We start from the raw sequence: 9,166 nt of genomic DNA, 5'->3' as shown, positions 1-9,166 counted from the left end.
AAAACACAGGTGGGCCATTTGCCAATGTTAATCTTGTCACTATAGGGGGTGCTGTTTCAACTTCGACATTTATCGTGTCCCAAATTAAAACTGCCTCGTACTCAATTCTTGCTCGTACAATATGCATATTATTATTACTATGGATAGAAAACGAATCTCTAGTTTCTAAAACCGTTTGAATATGTCTGTGGTGAAACAGAACTCTTTCTGCAGCGAAATTCATGACAGGAAACTGCGAAGGTCTGAAAACGAGGCTTCTGGTTCCAGATCAGTTTAAAGCTCTTATGTAATTCCTATGGGTCGACATTGGGTAAAACACAGGTGGGCCATTTGCCAATGTTAACAGGAAGTAAAATGTTGATTATCTTGCATTACTTTAATCAACTGCACTGTCTGTGGATGTGTGTGCACATTGATACTTACCCTGTATAAGGGGGTTCTTGGTCATTAGCATCAAAACCCAGCGTAGGGTTGTCCCTGTGGTGTCAGTAACAGCAGAAAACAGAAGATGTCATGGTGATGAGTGTTTATGTTGCCTGATTCCTTATTCATATTGTACATACATAAAAACACAGATAATGCATTTTAAAAGGGGAGGAATTATTTGTTTTCCCCTCAAAAGTCACAAGGGGCGTGGTTTAGGATGGTCTAGCCTCCAGAACACATACCACTGCGGCATGGGATTGAGTGCAGCCCACTGCTATTTCAGCTATCTTTTTCTTTATACCGTCCTATCACAGGGCTCTCCAACCCTGTTCCTGGAGAGATACTGTARCTTCCTATASGTTTTAACTCCAACCCTGTTCCTGTAGTAGAGCTACTCTCCTGTAGYTTTTAACTCTAAACCTGTTKCCGGAGAGTTACCATCCTGTAGGTTTTAACTCTAAACCTGTTCCCGGAGAGATACCATCCTGTAGGTTTTAACTCMAAYCKTGTTCCRGGAGAGWTACCATCCTGTAMYTWTTWACTRSAASCKTGRTKKTGGAGAGTTACCATCCMGTATATATTTACTCCAACCCTGCTAATGGAGAGTTACCATACTGTTTGTTTTAACTCCGACCTTGTTCCTGGAGCGCTACCCTCCAGTAGGTTTTCGCTACAACCCCAGTTATAACTAACCTGATTCAGATTATCAACCAGCTAATTATTTGAATCAGGTGTGCTAGTTAAGGTTGGAGTGAAAACCTCCAGGATTTGGGTTGGAGAGCCCTGCTCTATTACATGGACCATATCGTTATTTCTCAATGCCCACTGAACCCCTAGACCACAGGTGTCAAACTCATTCCACAGAGGGCCGAGAGTCTGCAGGTTTTTTCATCTCCCTTGTACTTAATTGATGAATTAAGATCACTAATTAGTAAGGAACTCCCCACCGCTGGTTGTTTAGGGCTTCATTGAATGGAAAAAACAAAAACCTGCAGACAGTAGGCCCTCCAATGAATGAGTTTGACACCCCTGCACTAGATGCAAGTTATTCATTTCAAGAATTTTAACCCTTGTATTATCAAAAAGGTTATACATGGTTGAAGTTCTGGGTCTCCTTCAGCCCACAAACCAGCTCCCTCATTTCCTTCTTGTTGTCAATATTCTTTAACAAAAGCTTATTGGTTTTCAGCCAAAGGCCCATCCATGGGAACATGTTGTACAACTATCTTCCCATAAAACAAAAAGTAAAGCATGAATGTAGCCTACAACAAATTTAATATTTATTTTATTTTCCTGGTTTAGTCAAGTGTGAACAGTTTGGCATTATTCTCTAAGAGTGAGTAACAAAGTAAACATCATGTACCTGCATTGAAACAGAGCCACTAATTCTGAGGTTCTCATGGGCTTGATTCACAGTGGCTTGGATCTTGGGGTCAGAGTATTCAAACCTGCTGCCATACACAATGTTGGAGATTACATTGGAGACAGCYTAATTCATTGGGTGGGTTGTGTCAAATGCTTTACCTCTCACAAAGCCCAACAGAAACAGAATTAGCAAAACTAAGAAAATGTATATATTTGTTATCTTATTTGGGGTTTTCAAAAATTGGAACTTCACATTTTTACCCTCATGTTTTTTCAAACAATTGAATAAGGTAGCGAATTACCTCTTCACTTCCTTTCTTGCCCATGCCAAAGTCTAAGGTTCYCCACGGCAAAGCGTCTCATCTCTTTCCATGAGTCTCCATTGGCAAACAGAATACCTGTAGAAAAGTCACATTGTGCAGGTGTCAGGAATTAATCATGTCAGGAGAGAATAATATCTTTGTCAAATATTTGGTGCTGGAGTTACAGCACTAAATACGCCTGAAGACAGACTATTGTGTAGAATGCAACAGTTAACTGGATTACAAGTTTGACTTATCCAACATTACCATGTCCACCGGTGAAATCTTAGAACACAGGAAGCATGCCCCTGTCCCCAAACTCCTCTGCCTGGTTGACCAGCGCCTGCTTGACCGTCTTGTATCCTGCCAGAACAACCACTTTCTTGGGTCCAAAGTGAACCGTGAAGATGGAACCATATTTCTTGGAGAGCTGGAGGGATAAAGCACACAGACAAAGTCTACCTATAGATACTGGTGTACCGGACAGCCGCACAATAAAAATGACAGTAAATTGAACTCTTATTGAGGAAAATGTAACTCTGCCACAGATAACATTTGGTCCCAGTCTAAAGAGAATAAAACCTACTCTGGCAACAGAGTCATTTTTTTCAGAGTTGTATATGCTCAATTTATTGTTGATATTAAACTCTGCGTCATTGCATTTCACTCTGTACACTATTAATTTAAAATATCTCTGTTACTTTGTTGTTCAGATTTGTAAAGTTAATTATTTAGAGTAATGTTTASTCACTGTATAATCACAAGAGTTAWTTCAACTTCTATTTTGTAAAACTCAACACTATTTTGGGTTTATATGGTCCCATTTGAGTTGTAAAATCTKATTTTCATATTTCTTAATGTGTCGTATTATMGRGGCTTGTTTGGGAAATCCAATRTCTATTGGTYTCCATTTAAGAGAAATCATTTCCAGCAATTTTACATTACCCACAATTTACATTCCGAATGCAAGTCAGCCTTCTCAGTAAAGGTTGCAATAAATCCAACCACTTACAGATTAGATTAGATTACAAAATGTTACATATCATTGTGTAGCATAAGATTAAAAAACAATCAATGTACAGTACAAGTCAAAAGTTGACACACCTACTCATGCAAGTTTTTAATAAAAAAAAAACTATTTTCTACAGTGTAGAATAACAGTGAAGACATCAATACCATATAAACAGCACATATGGAATCATGTAGTAACAAAAAGTTAAAACAAAACAAAATATATTTTATATTTTCGATTCTTCAAAGTAGCCAGCTTTGCTTGATGACAACTTAGCCCACTCTTGGCATTCTCTCAACCAGCTTCAACTGGAATGCTTTCCAACAGTCTTGAAGGAGTTCCCACATATGCTGAGCACTTGTTGGCTGTTTTCCTTCACTCTGCGTCGGACTCATCCCAAACACCTCAATTGGGTTGAGGTTCGGTGACTGTGTAGGCCAGCGTCATCTGATGCAGCACTCCATCACTCCTTGGTAGCTCGTACAAATAGCTCGTACACAGCCTGGAGATGTGTTTTGGGTCATTGTCCTGTTGAAAAACAAATGATAGTGGGACTAAGCGCAAACCAAATGGAAAGTGTATCGCTGCAGAATGCTGTGGTAGCCATGCTGGTTAATGTTGCCTTGAGCACCCCCACACCTTCACACCTCCTCCTCCATGCTTCAAGGTGGGAACTACACATGCAGCGATCATCCGTTCACCTACACTCCGTCTCACAAAGACACAGCGGTTGGAACCAAAAATCTCACATTTGGACTCATCAGACCAAATGACAGATTTCCACCGGTCTAATGTCCACTGCTCGTGTTTCTTGGCCCAAGCAAATCTCTTATATTATTGGTTTCCTTTAGTATGGTTTCTTTGCAGCAATTCAATCATGAAGGCCTGATTCACGCAGTCTCCTCTGAACAGTTGATCTTGAGATATATCTATTATTTGAACTCTGTGAAGCATTTATTTGGGCTGCAATTTCTGAGGCTAGTAACTCCAATGAACTTATCCTCTGCAGCAGAGGTAACTCTGGGTCTTCCTTTCCTGTGGCAGTCCTCATGAGAGCCAGTTTCATCTTAGTGCTAGATGGTTTTTGCGACTGCACATGAAAATGTTCAAAGTTCTTGAAATGTTCCAGATTGACTGACCTTCATGTCTTAAAGTATGTAGGACTGTCCTTTCTCCTTGCTCATTTGAGCTGTTCTTGCCATAATATAGACTTTATATTTTACCAAATAGGGCTATCTTCTGTATGCCACCCCTACCTTGTCACAACACAACTGATTGGCTGAAAAGCATTAAGAATGAAAGAAATTCCACAAATTAACTTTTAACAAGGCACACCTGTTATTTGAAATGCATTCCAGGTGACTACCTCATGAAGCTGGTTGAGAGAATGCCAAGCGTGTGCAAAGCTGTCATCAAGGCAAAGGGTGGCTACTTTGAAGAATCTCAAATATAAAATATATTTTGATTTGTTTGACACATTTATGGTTAAAACATGATTCCATCTGTTATTTCATAGTTCTGATGTCTTCACTATTATTCAACAATGCAGAAAACAGTCCAAGTAAAGAAAACCCCTGGAATGAGTAGGTGTGTCCAAACTTTTGACTGGTACAATACATGCGAAAACACAGACATTAAAACAAACAATTTTTAAAAATCTACCTGCAACAGAGCATGCTGGGAAATATGACAATAAGGCCCCTCCCACATCTGTGGATACTCCATAGTTTTAACTCCCTGTCTCTGGTTACTCTTAAAGACAGGAAGCAAACCAAAAAGGTGGAGAAAAATTAAATCAGGGAAATCAGGCAAATAATATTTTTAAATCAACTTCTAAGAGCCCACTAAAGGTGTTGACCCTCCACATCTCTCAAGACAACTGGAGCACTGTAACAACCAGTCTTAAATTGCACCTTTGGCAGCACAGGTGAAATACCTTCCTACTAAGAGCATAGCAACCAACACAGGTGTAACACATACTGACTAACGAGGTGACACCAATTGGTGCGCCCTACGTGCTGAAGTCCAACCTCAAAACATAAATGGAAAAAACAAAACCTGTAATATTACCTATTTTGGGGTGGTGTGTAGGTGTGGAGTGGTTATAGTGGGCTAGAGTGAGTACTATATTACTGTAGTACTATATATATATATATACTATTTTTAAAACAAACATGTTTTAAGTGAGAAGACGGCATTGGTCTGAAGCCAAAAAAGAAAGGAAATTCACAAGCACCAAAATGCCTACTCAACCCATGCTCTACCAATGTTTTCCAGCCCATAGTTTTGGTATATTGTACTATAAACAATGTGTATGCAGGTTACTCAGGATTCAAACCTCCTCAAAAAATCAGGAAAATACATATTTTAAACTTCAGGAAAATACGTATTTTCACCTTTCATTCAAAACCTAAAATGAACCCAACTTCAACATCTGGAATAGACGTATTTTGAACGCTTACTGCTTACTGGGTTCAGATTTCTGGGAGCACACTGAAAACTAACATGACACTGTTGATCAGTCAGCGCGAATTGGGATTCAAATGGCATGAGGAAAATTYCATTGACTGAAGAGGGTGTGTACTGAATTAATGCATCATAAAGATAGGMCTGGWATTTGTTCTGGATGCTCGAGCAGCAACGTGTCTGTCTCCTGTGTTTATCTAGATAATTAGGTAGCTAGCATGTGTACACTCACTGCAATGCACAGCCAATGCGCTACTTGCATGTACATTGGCRGGGTTTCAACATGACCAACTGTTTCTTAGCAAGACYAGTTTTATTATCTACAGTTTGTGTTGTGAGGGGTTGATCTTGGTTGASGAAATGTAGACTAGCTATCAGTGTTTGTGCTGAAACTTACARCTGGCTGCACACGTAGCCATCGAGCCAGTTTGAGCTTAAACGATTTAAGCTATTAAAAACCTCTTCAGGATTGGTGGGTCCCCTGCGTGATGGTTGAGCCAACGTAGGCTAATGCTATTAGCATGAGGTTGTAAGTAACAAAATAATTTCCCAGGACATAGACATATCAGATATTGGCAGAAAGCTTATATTCTTGTTAATCTAACTGCACTGTCCAATTTACATTAGCTACTACATTGAAAGAATACCATGCTATTGTTTGAGGAGAGTGCACAGTTTTGAACATGCAAAGTTATCAATGAACAAATTAGGCACATTTGGGCAGTCTTGATACAAAATGTTGAACAGAAATACAATGGCTCATTGMATCAGTCTAAAACGRTGCACATACACTGTTGCCATCTAGTGGCCAAAATCAAAATTGCACGTCAGCTAGAATAATACATTTTGGCCTTTCTCTTGCATTTCAAAGATGATACAAAAAAAATATATATATATATATATTTTTTTTTTCTTTGTATTATCTTTTTACCAGATCTAATGTGTTATATTCTCCTACATTCCTTTCACATTTCCACAAACTTCAAAGTGTTTCCTTTCAAATGGTACCAAGAATATGCATATCCTTGCTTAAGGTCCTGCGCTACAGGCAGTTCGATTTGGGGATCTCATTTTAGGTGAAAATTGAAATAAAAGGGTCCGATCCTTTACACCAACTTTCAATGTCCAACTGCCCCAACTCGGATTGCTTAAGAAAATGTTTTTGATAGACATATCACAATTTCAGAACCATGGACAATGATATGTATTCTATACTTGTGGCAGGCTGCATCCGCATACCCATACTAGCATACCACGTACTTAAACGGCATACTATTTCGCATCACCTCAACGTAGTAGTGGCTCCTAATTGGCTGAGTAGCTGGGGCGGGGCCGAATGAAGGATTCTTCCATATTCAACAGACATGAATCGCATTAACCAGCCTGATAACAACTAATTTCCAAGTTGATTAATTTCTTTAAACTCAGAATAGAATAGGAATGGAGTTACAGGCCTACTCAGGCTGGTTATAGACAGACTATCACATTCGACCTATACCGTAGTAGACAATATAGCCCATCTAGCCTATTTAAAAAGGACTGAAGACAGAAACAGATTTGGTTCCATTTCAACATATTCAACAAACACTATATGACRAAAAGTATGTGGACACGTGTCATTGAACATCTCATTACAAAATGATAGGTATTATTATGGAGTTGGTACCCCCTTTGCTGCTATAACAGCCTCCACTCTTCTGGGAAGGCTTTCCACTAGATGTTGGAACATTGCTGCGGGGACTTGCTTCCATTCAGCCACAAGAGCATTAGTGAGGTCGGGCACTGATGTTGGGCGATTAGGCCTAGCTCACAGTCGGCACTCCAATTCATCCCAAAGGTGTTCGATGGGGTTGATGTTAGGGCTCTGTGCAGGCCAGTCAAGTTCTTCCACACCGATCTCGACAAACCATTTCTGTATGGACCTCACTTTGTGCAAGGGGGCATTGTCATGCTGAAACAGGACAGAGCCTTCCCCAAACTTGTGCCACAAAGTTGGAAGCACAGAATTATCTAGAATACTGTAGCGTTAAAATTTTCCTTCACTGGAACTAATGAGCCATGCCTGAACCATCAAAAACAGCCCCAGACCATTATTCCACTTCCACTAAACTTTACAGTTGGCACTATGCATTGGGACAGGTAGTGTTTCCTGGCATCCGCCAAACCCAGATTCATCCGTCGACTGCCAGAGGGTGAAACGTGATTCATCAARCCAGATAACGCGTTTCCACTGCTCCAGTCCAATGGCGGTGAGCTTTACACCACTCTAGCCTTGGCATTGCACATGGTGATCTTAGGCTTGTGTGCGGGTACTCGGCCATGGAAACCCATTTCATGAAGCTCCTGATGAYCAGTTATTGTGCTGACGTTGCTTCCAGAGGCAGTGTGGGACTCGGTAGTGAGGGTTGCAACCGAGGACAGKGGATTTTTACACGCTATGCGCTTCAGCACTCAGCGGTCCCGTTCTGTGAGCTTGTGTGGCCTACCACTTCGCAGCTGAGACGTTGTTGCTCCTAGYCGMTTCCACTTCACAATAACAGCACTTACAGTTGACCAGGGCAGCTCTGGCAGAGCAGGCATTTGACAAACTGACATGTTGGAAAGGTGGTATCCTATGACGGTGCCACGTTTACAGTCACTGAGCTCTTCAGTAAGAACCATTCTACTGACAATGTTTGTTTATGGAGATTGCATGGCTGTGTTCTCAATTTTATTTCCCTGTAAGCAACGGGTGTGGCTGAAATAGCCGAATCCACTAATTTACAGTGTCCACATATTTTAGTATATATAGTGCATATACATTAAATCAAATAGCCTAGTACACACACTAAAACTTTTCAAATCAAAAGGCTATTGCACAGAAKAACGTGMACAGTCGGGTGCATRGCAAATTCAGTACCTTTGGACAGCAAGATAATAAACTGAAGCACTGATCATCGGGAATGAGATCAGAATGAGTGCCAAGGCCTACATTTGAACACCACCGCAGAAGCTTCAGGCATCTGTGGTGCTCACCAACAGGGATGTAAACACATTTGTGCTCAGATTTTGAGAAAAATACGCTTTTTGCGTATGGAACATTTCCGGCATCTTACTTCAGCTCATGAAACATGGGACCAACATTTTACATGTTGCGTTGATATTTTTGTTCAGTATATTTAGAATGCAAGTATGGGTATTCAGACACGTTCTATTTTTTTTTTTTAAGGGAGGTGGTGGTGTGGGGGGGGGGGGGGCAAACTCAACCTTGAGGGGGGGGGCCCACAGAAACTTTGACACGTTCTATAGATGCTGATAAGACAACCTTTAGTCAGTTTACTTTTAGGTAAAAGAACAAGTCATGTTTTGTGGATAAAATGTGTCAGAGGTCTCTTCTGTCAACAAACGTTTATTTGTAAAACTGTAGCAAATGGAACACTATGTACTTGCCACTTCAACATTTATTAACAAATGCACGCTTGAGTCATGACGTCCTTTGGGAAGAATAAACTATAGTCATTCAAAAGCCAGAGATGTGGATCTGATTACAAATGAATTGAAAGGCTGCCATACCTTTGTAGATTTGTCAGTAGCACCATGGGTAGTGAACCTCATT

The sequence above is a fragment of the Salvelinus sp. IW2-2015 genome, unplaced genomic scaffold, assembly GCF_002910315.2.
Source record: "Salvelinus sp. IW2-2015 unplaced genomic scaffold, ASM291031v2 Un_scaffold2093, whole genome shotgun sequence".
Taxonomy (NCBI): Eukaryota; Metazoa; Chordata; class Actinopteri; order Salmoniformes; family Salmonidae; genus Salvelinus; species Salvelinus sp. IW2-2015.
The sequence above is the reverse complement of the archived record's forward strand: the minus strand, read 5'-3'. Positions refer to the sequence as shown.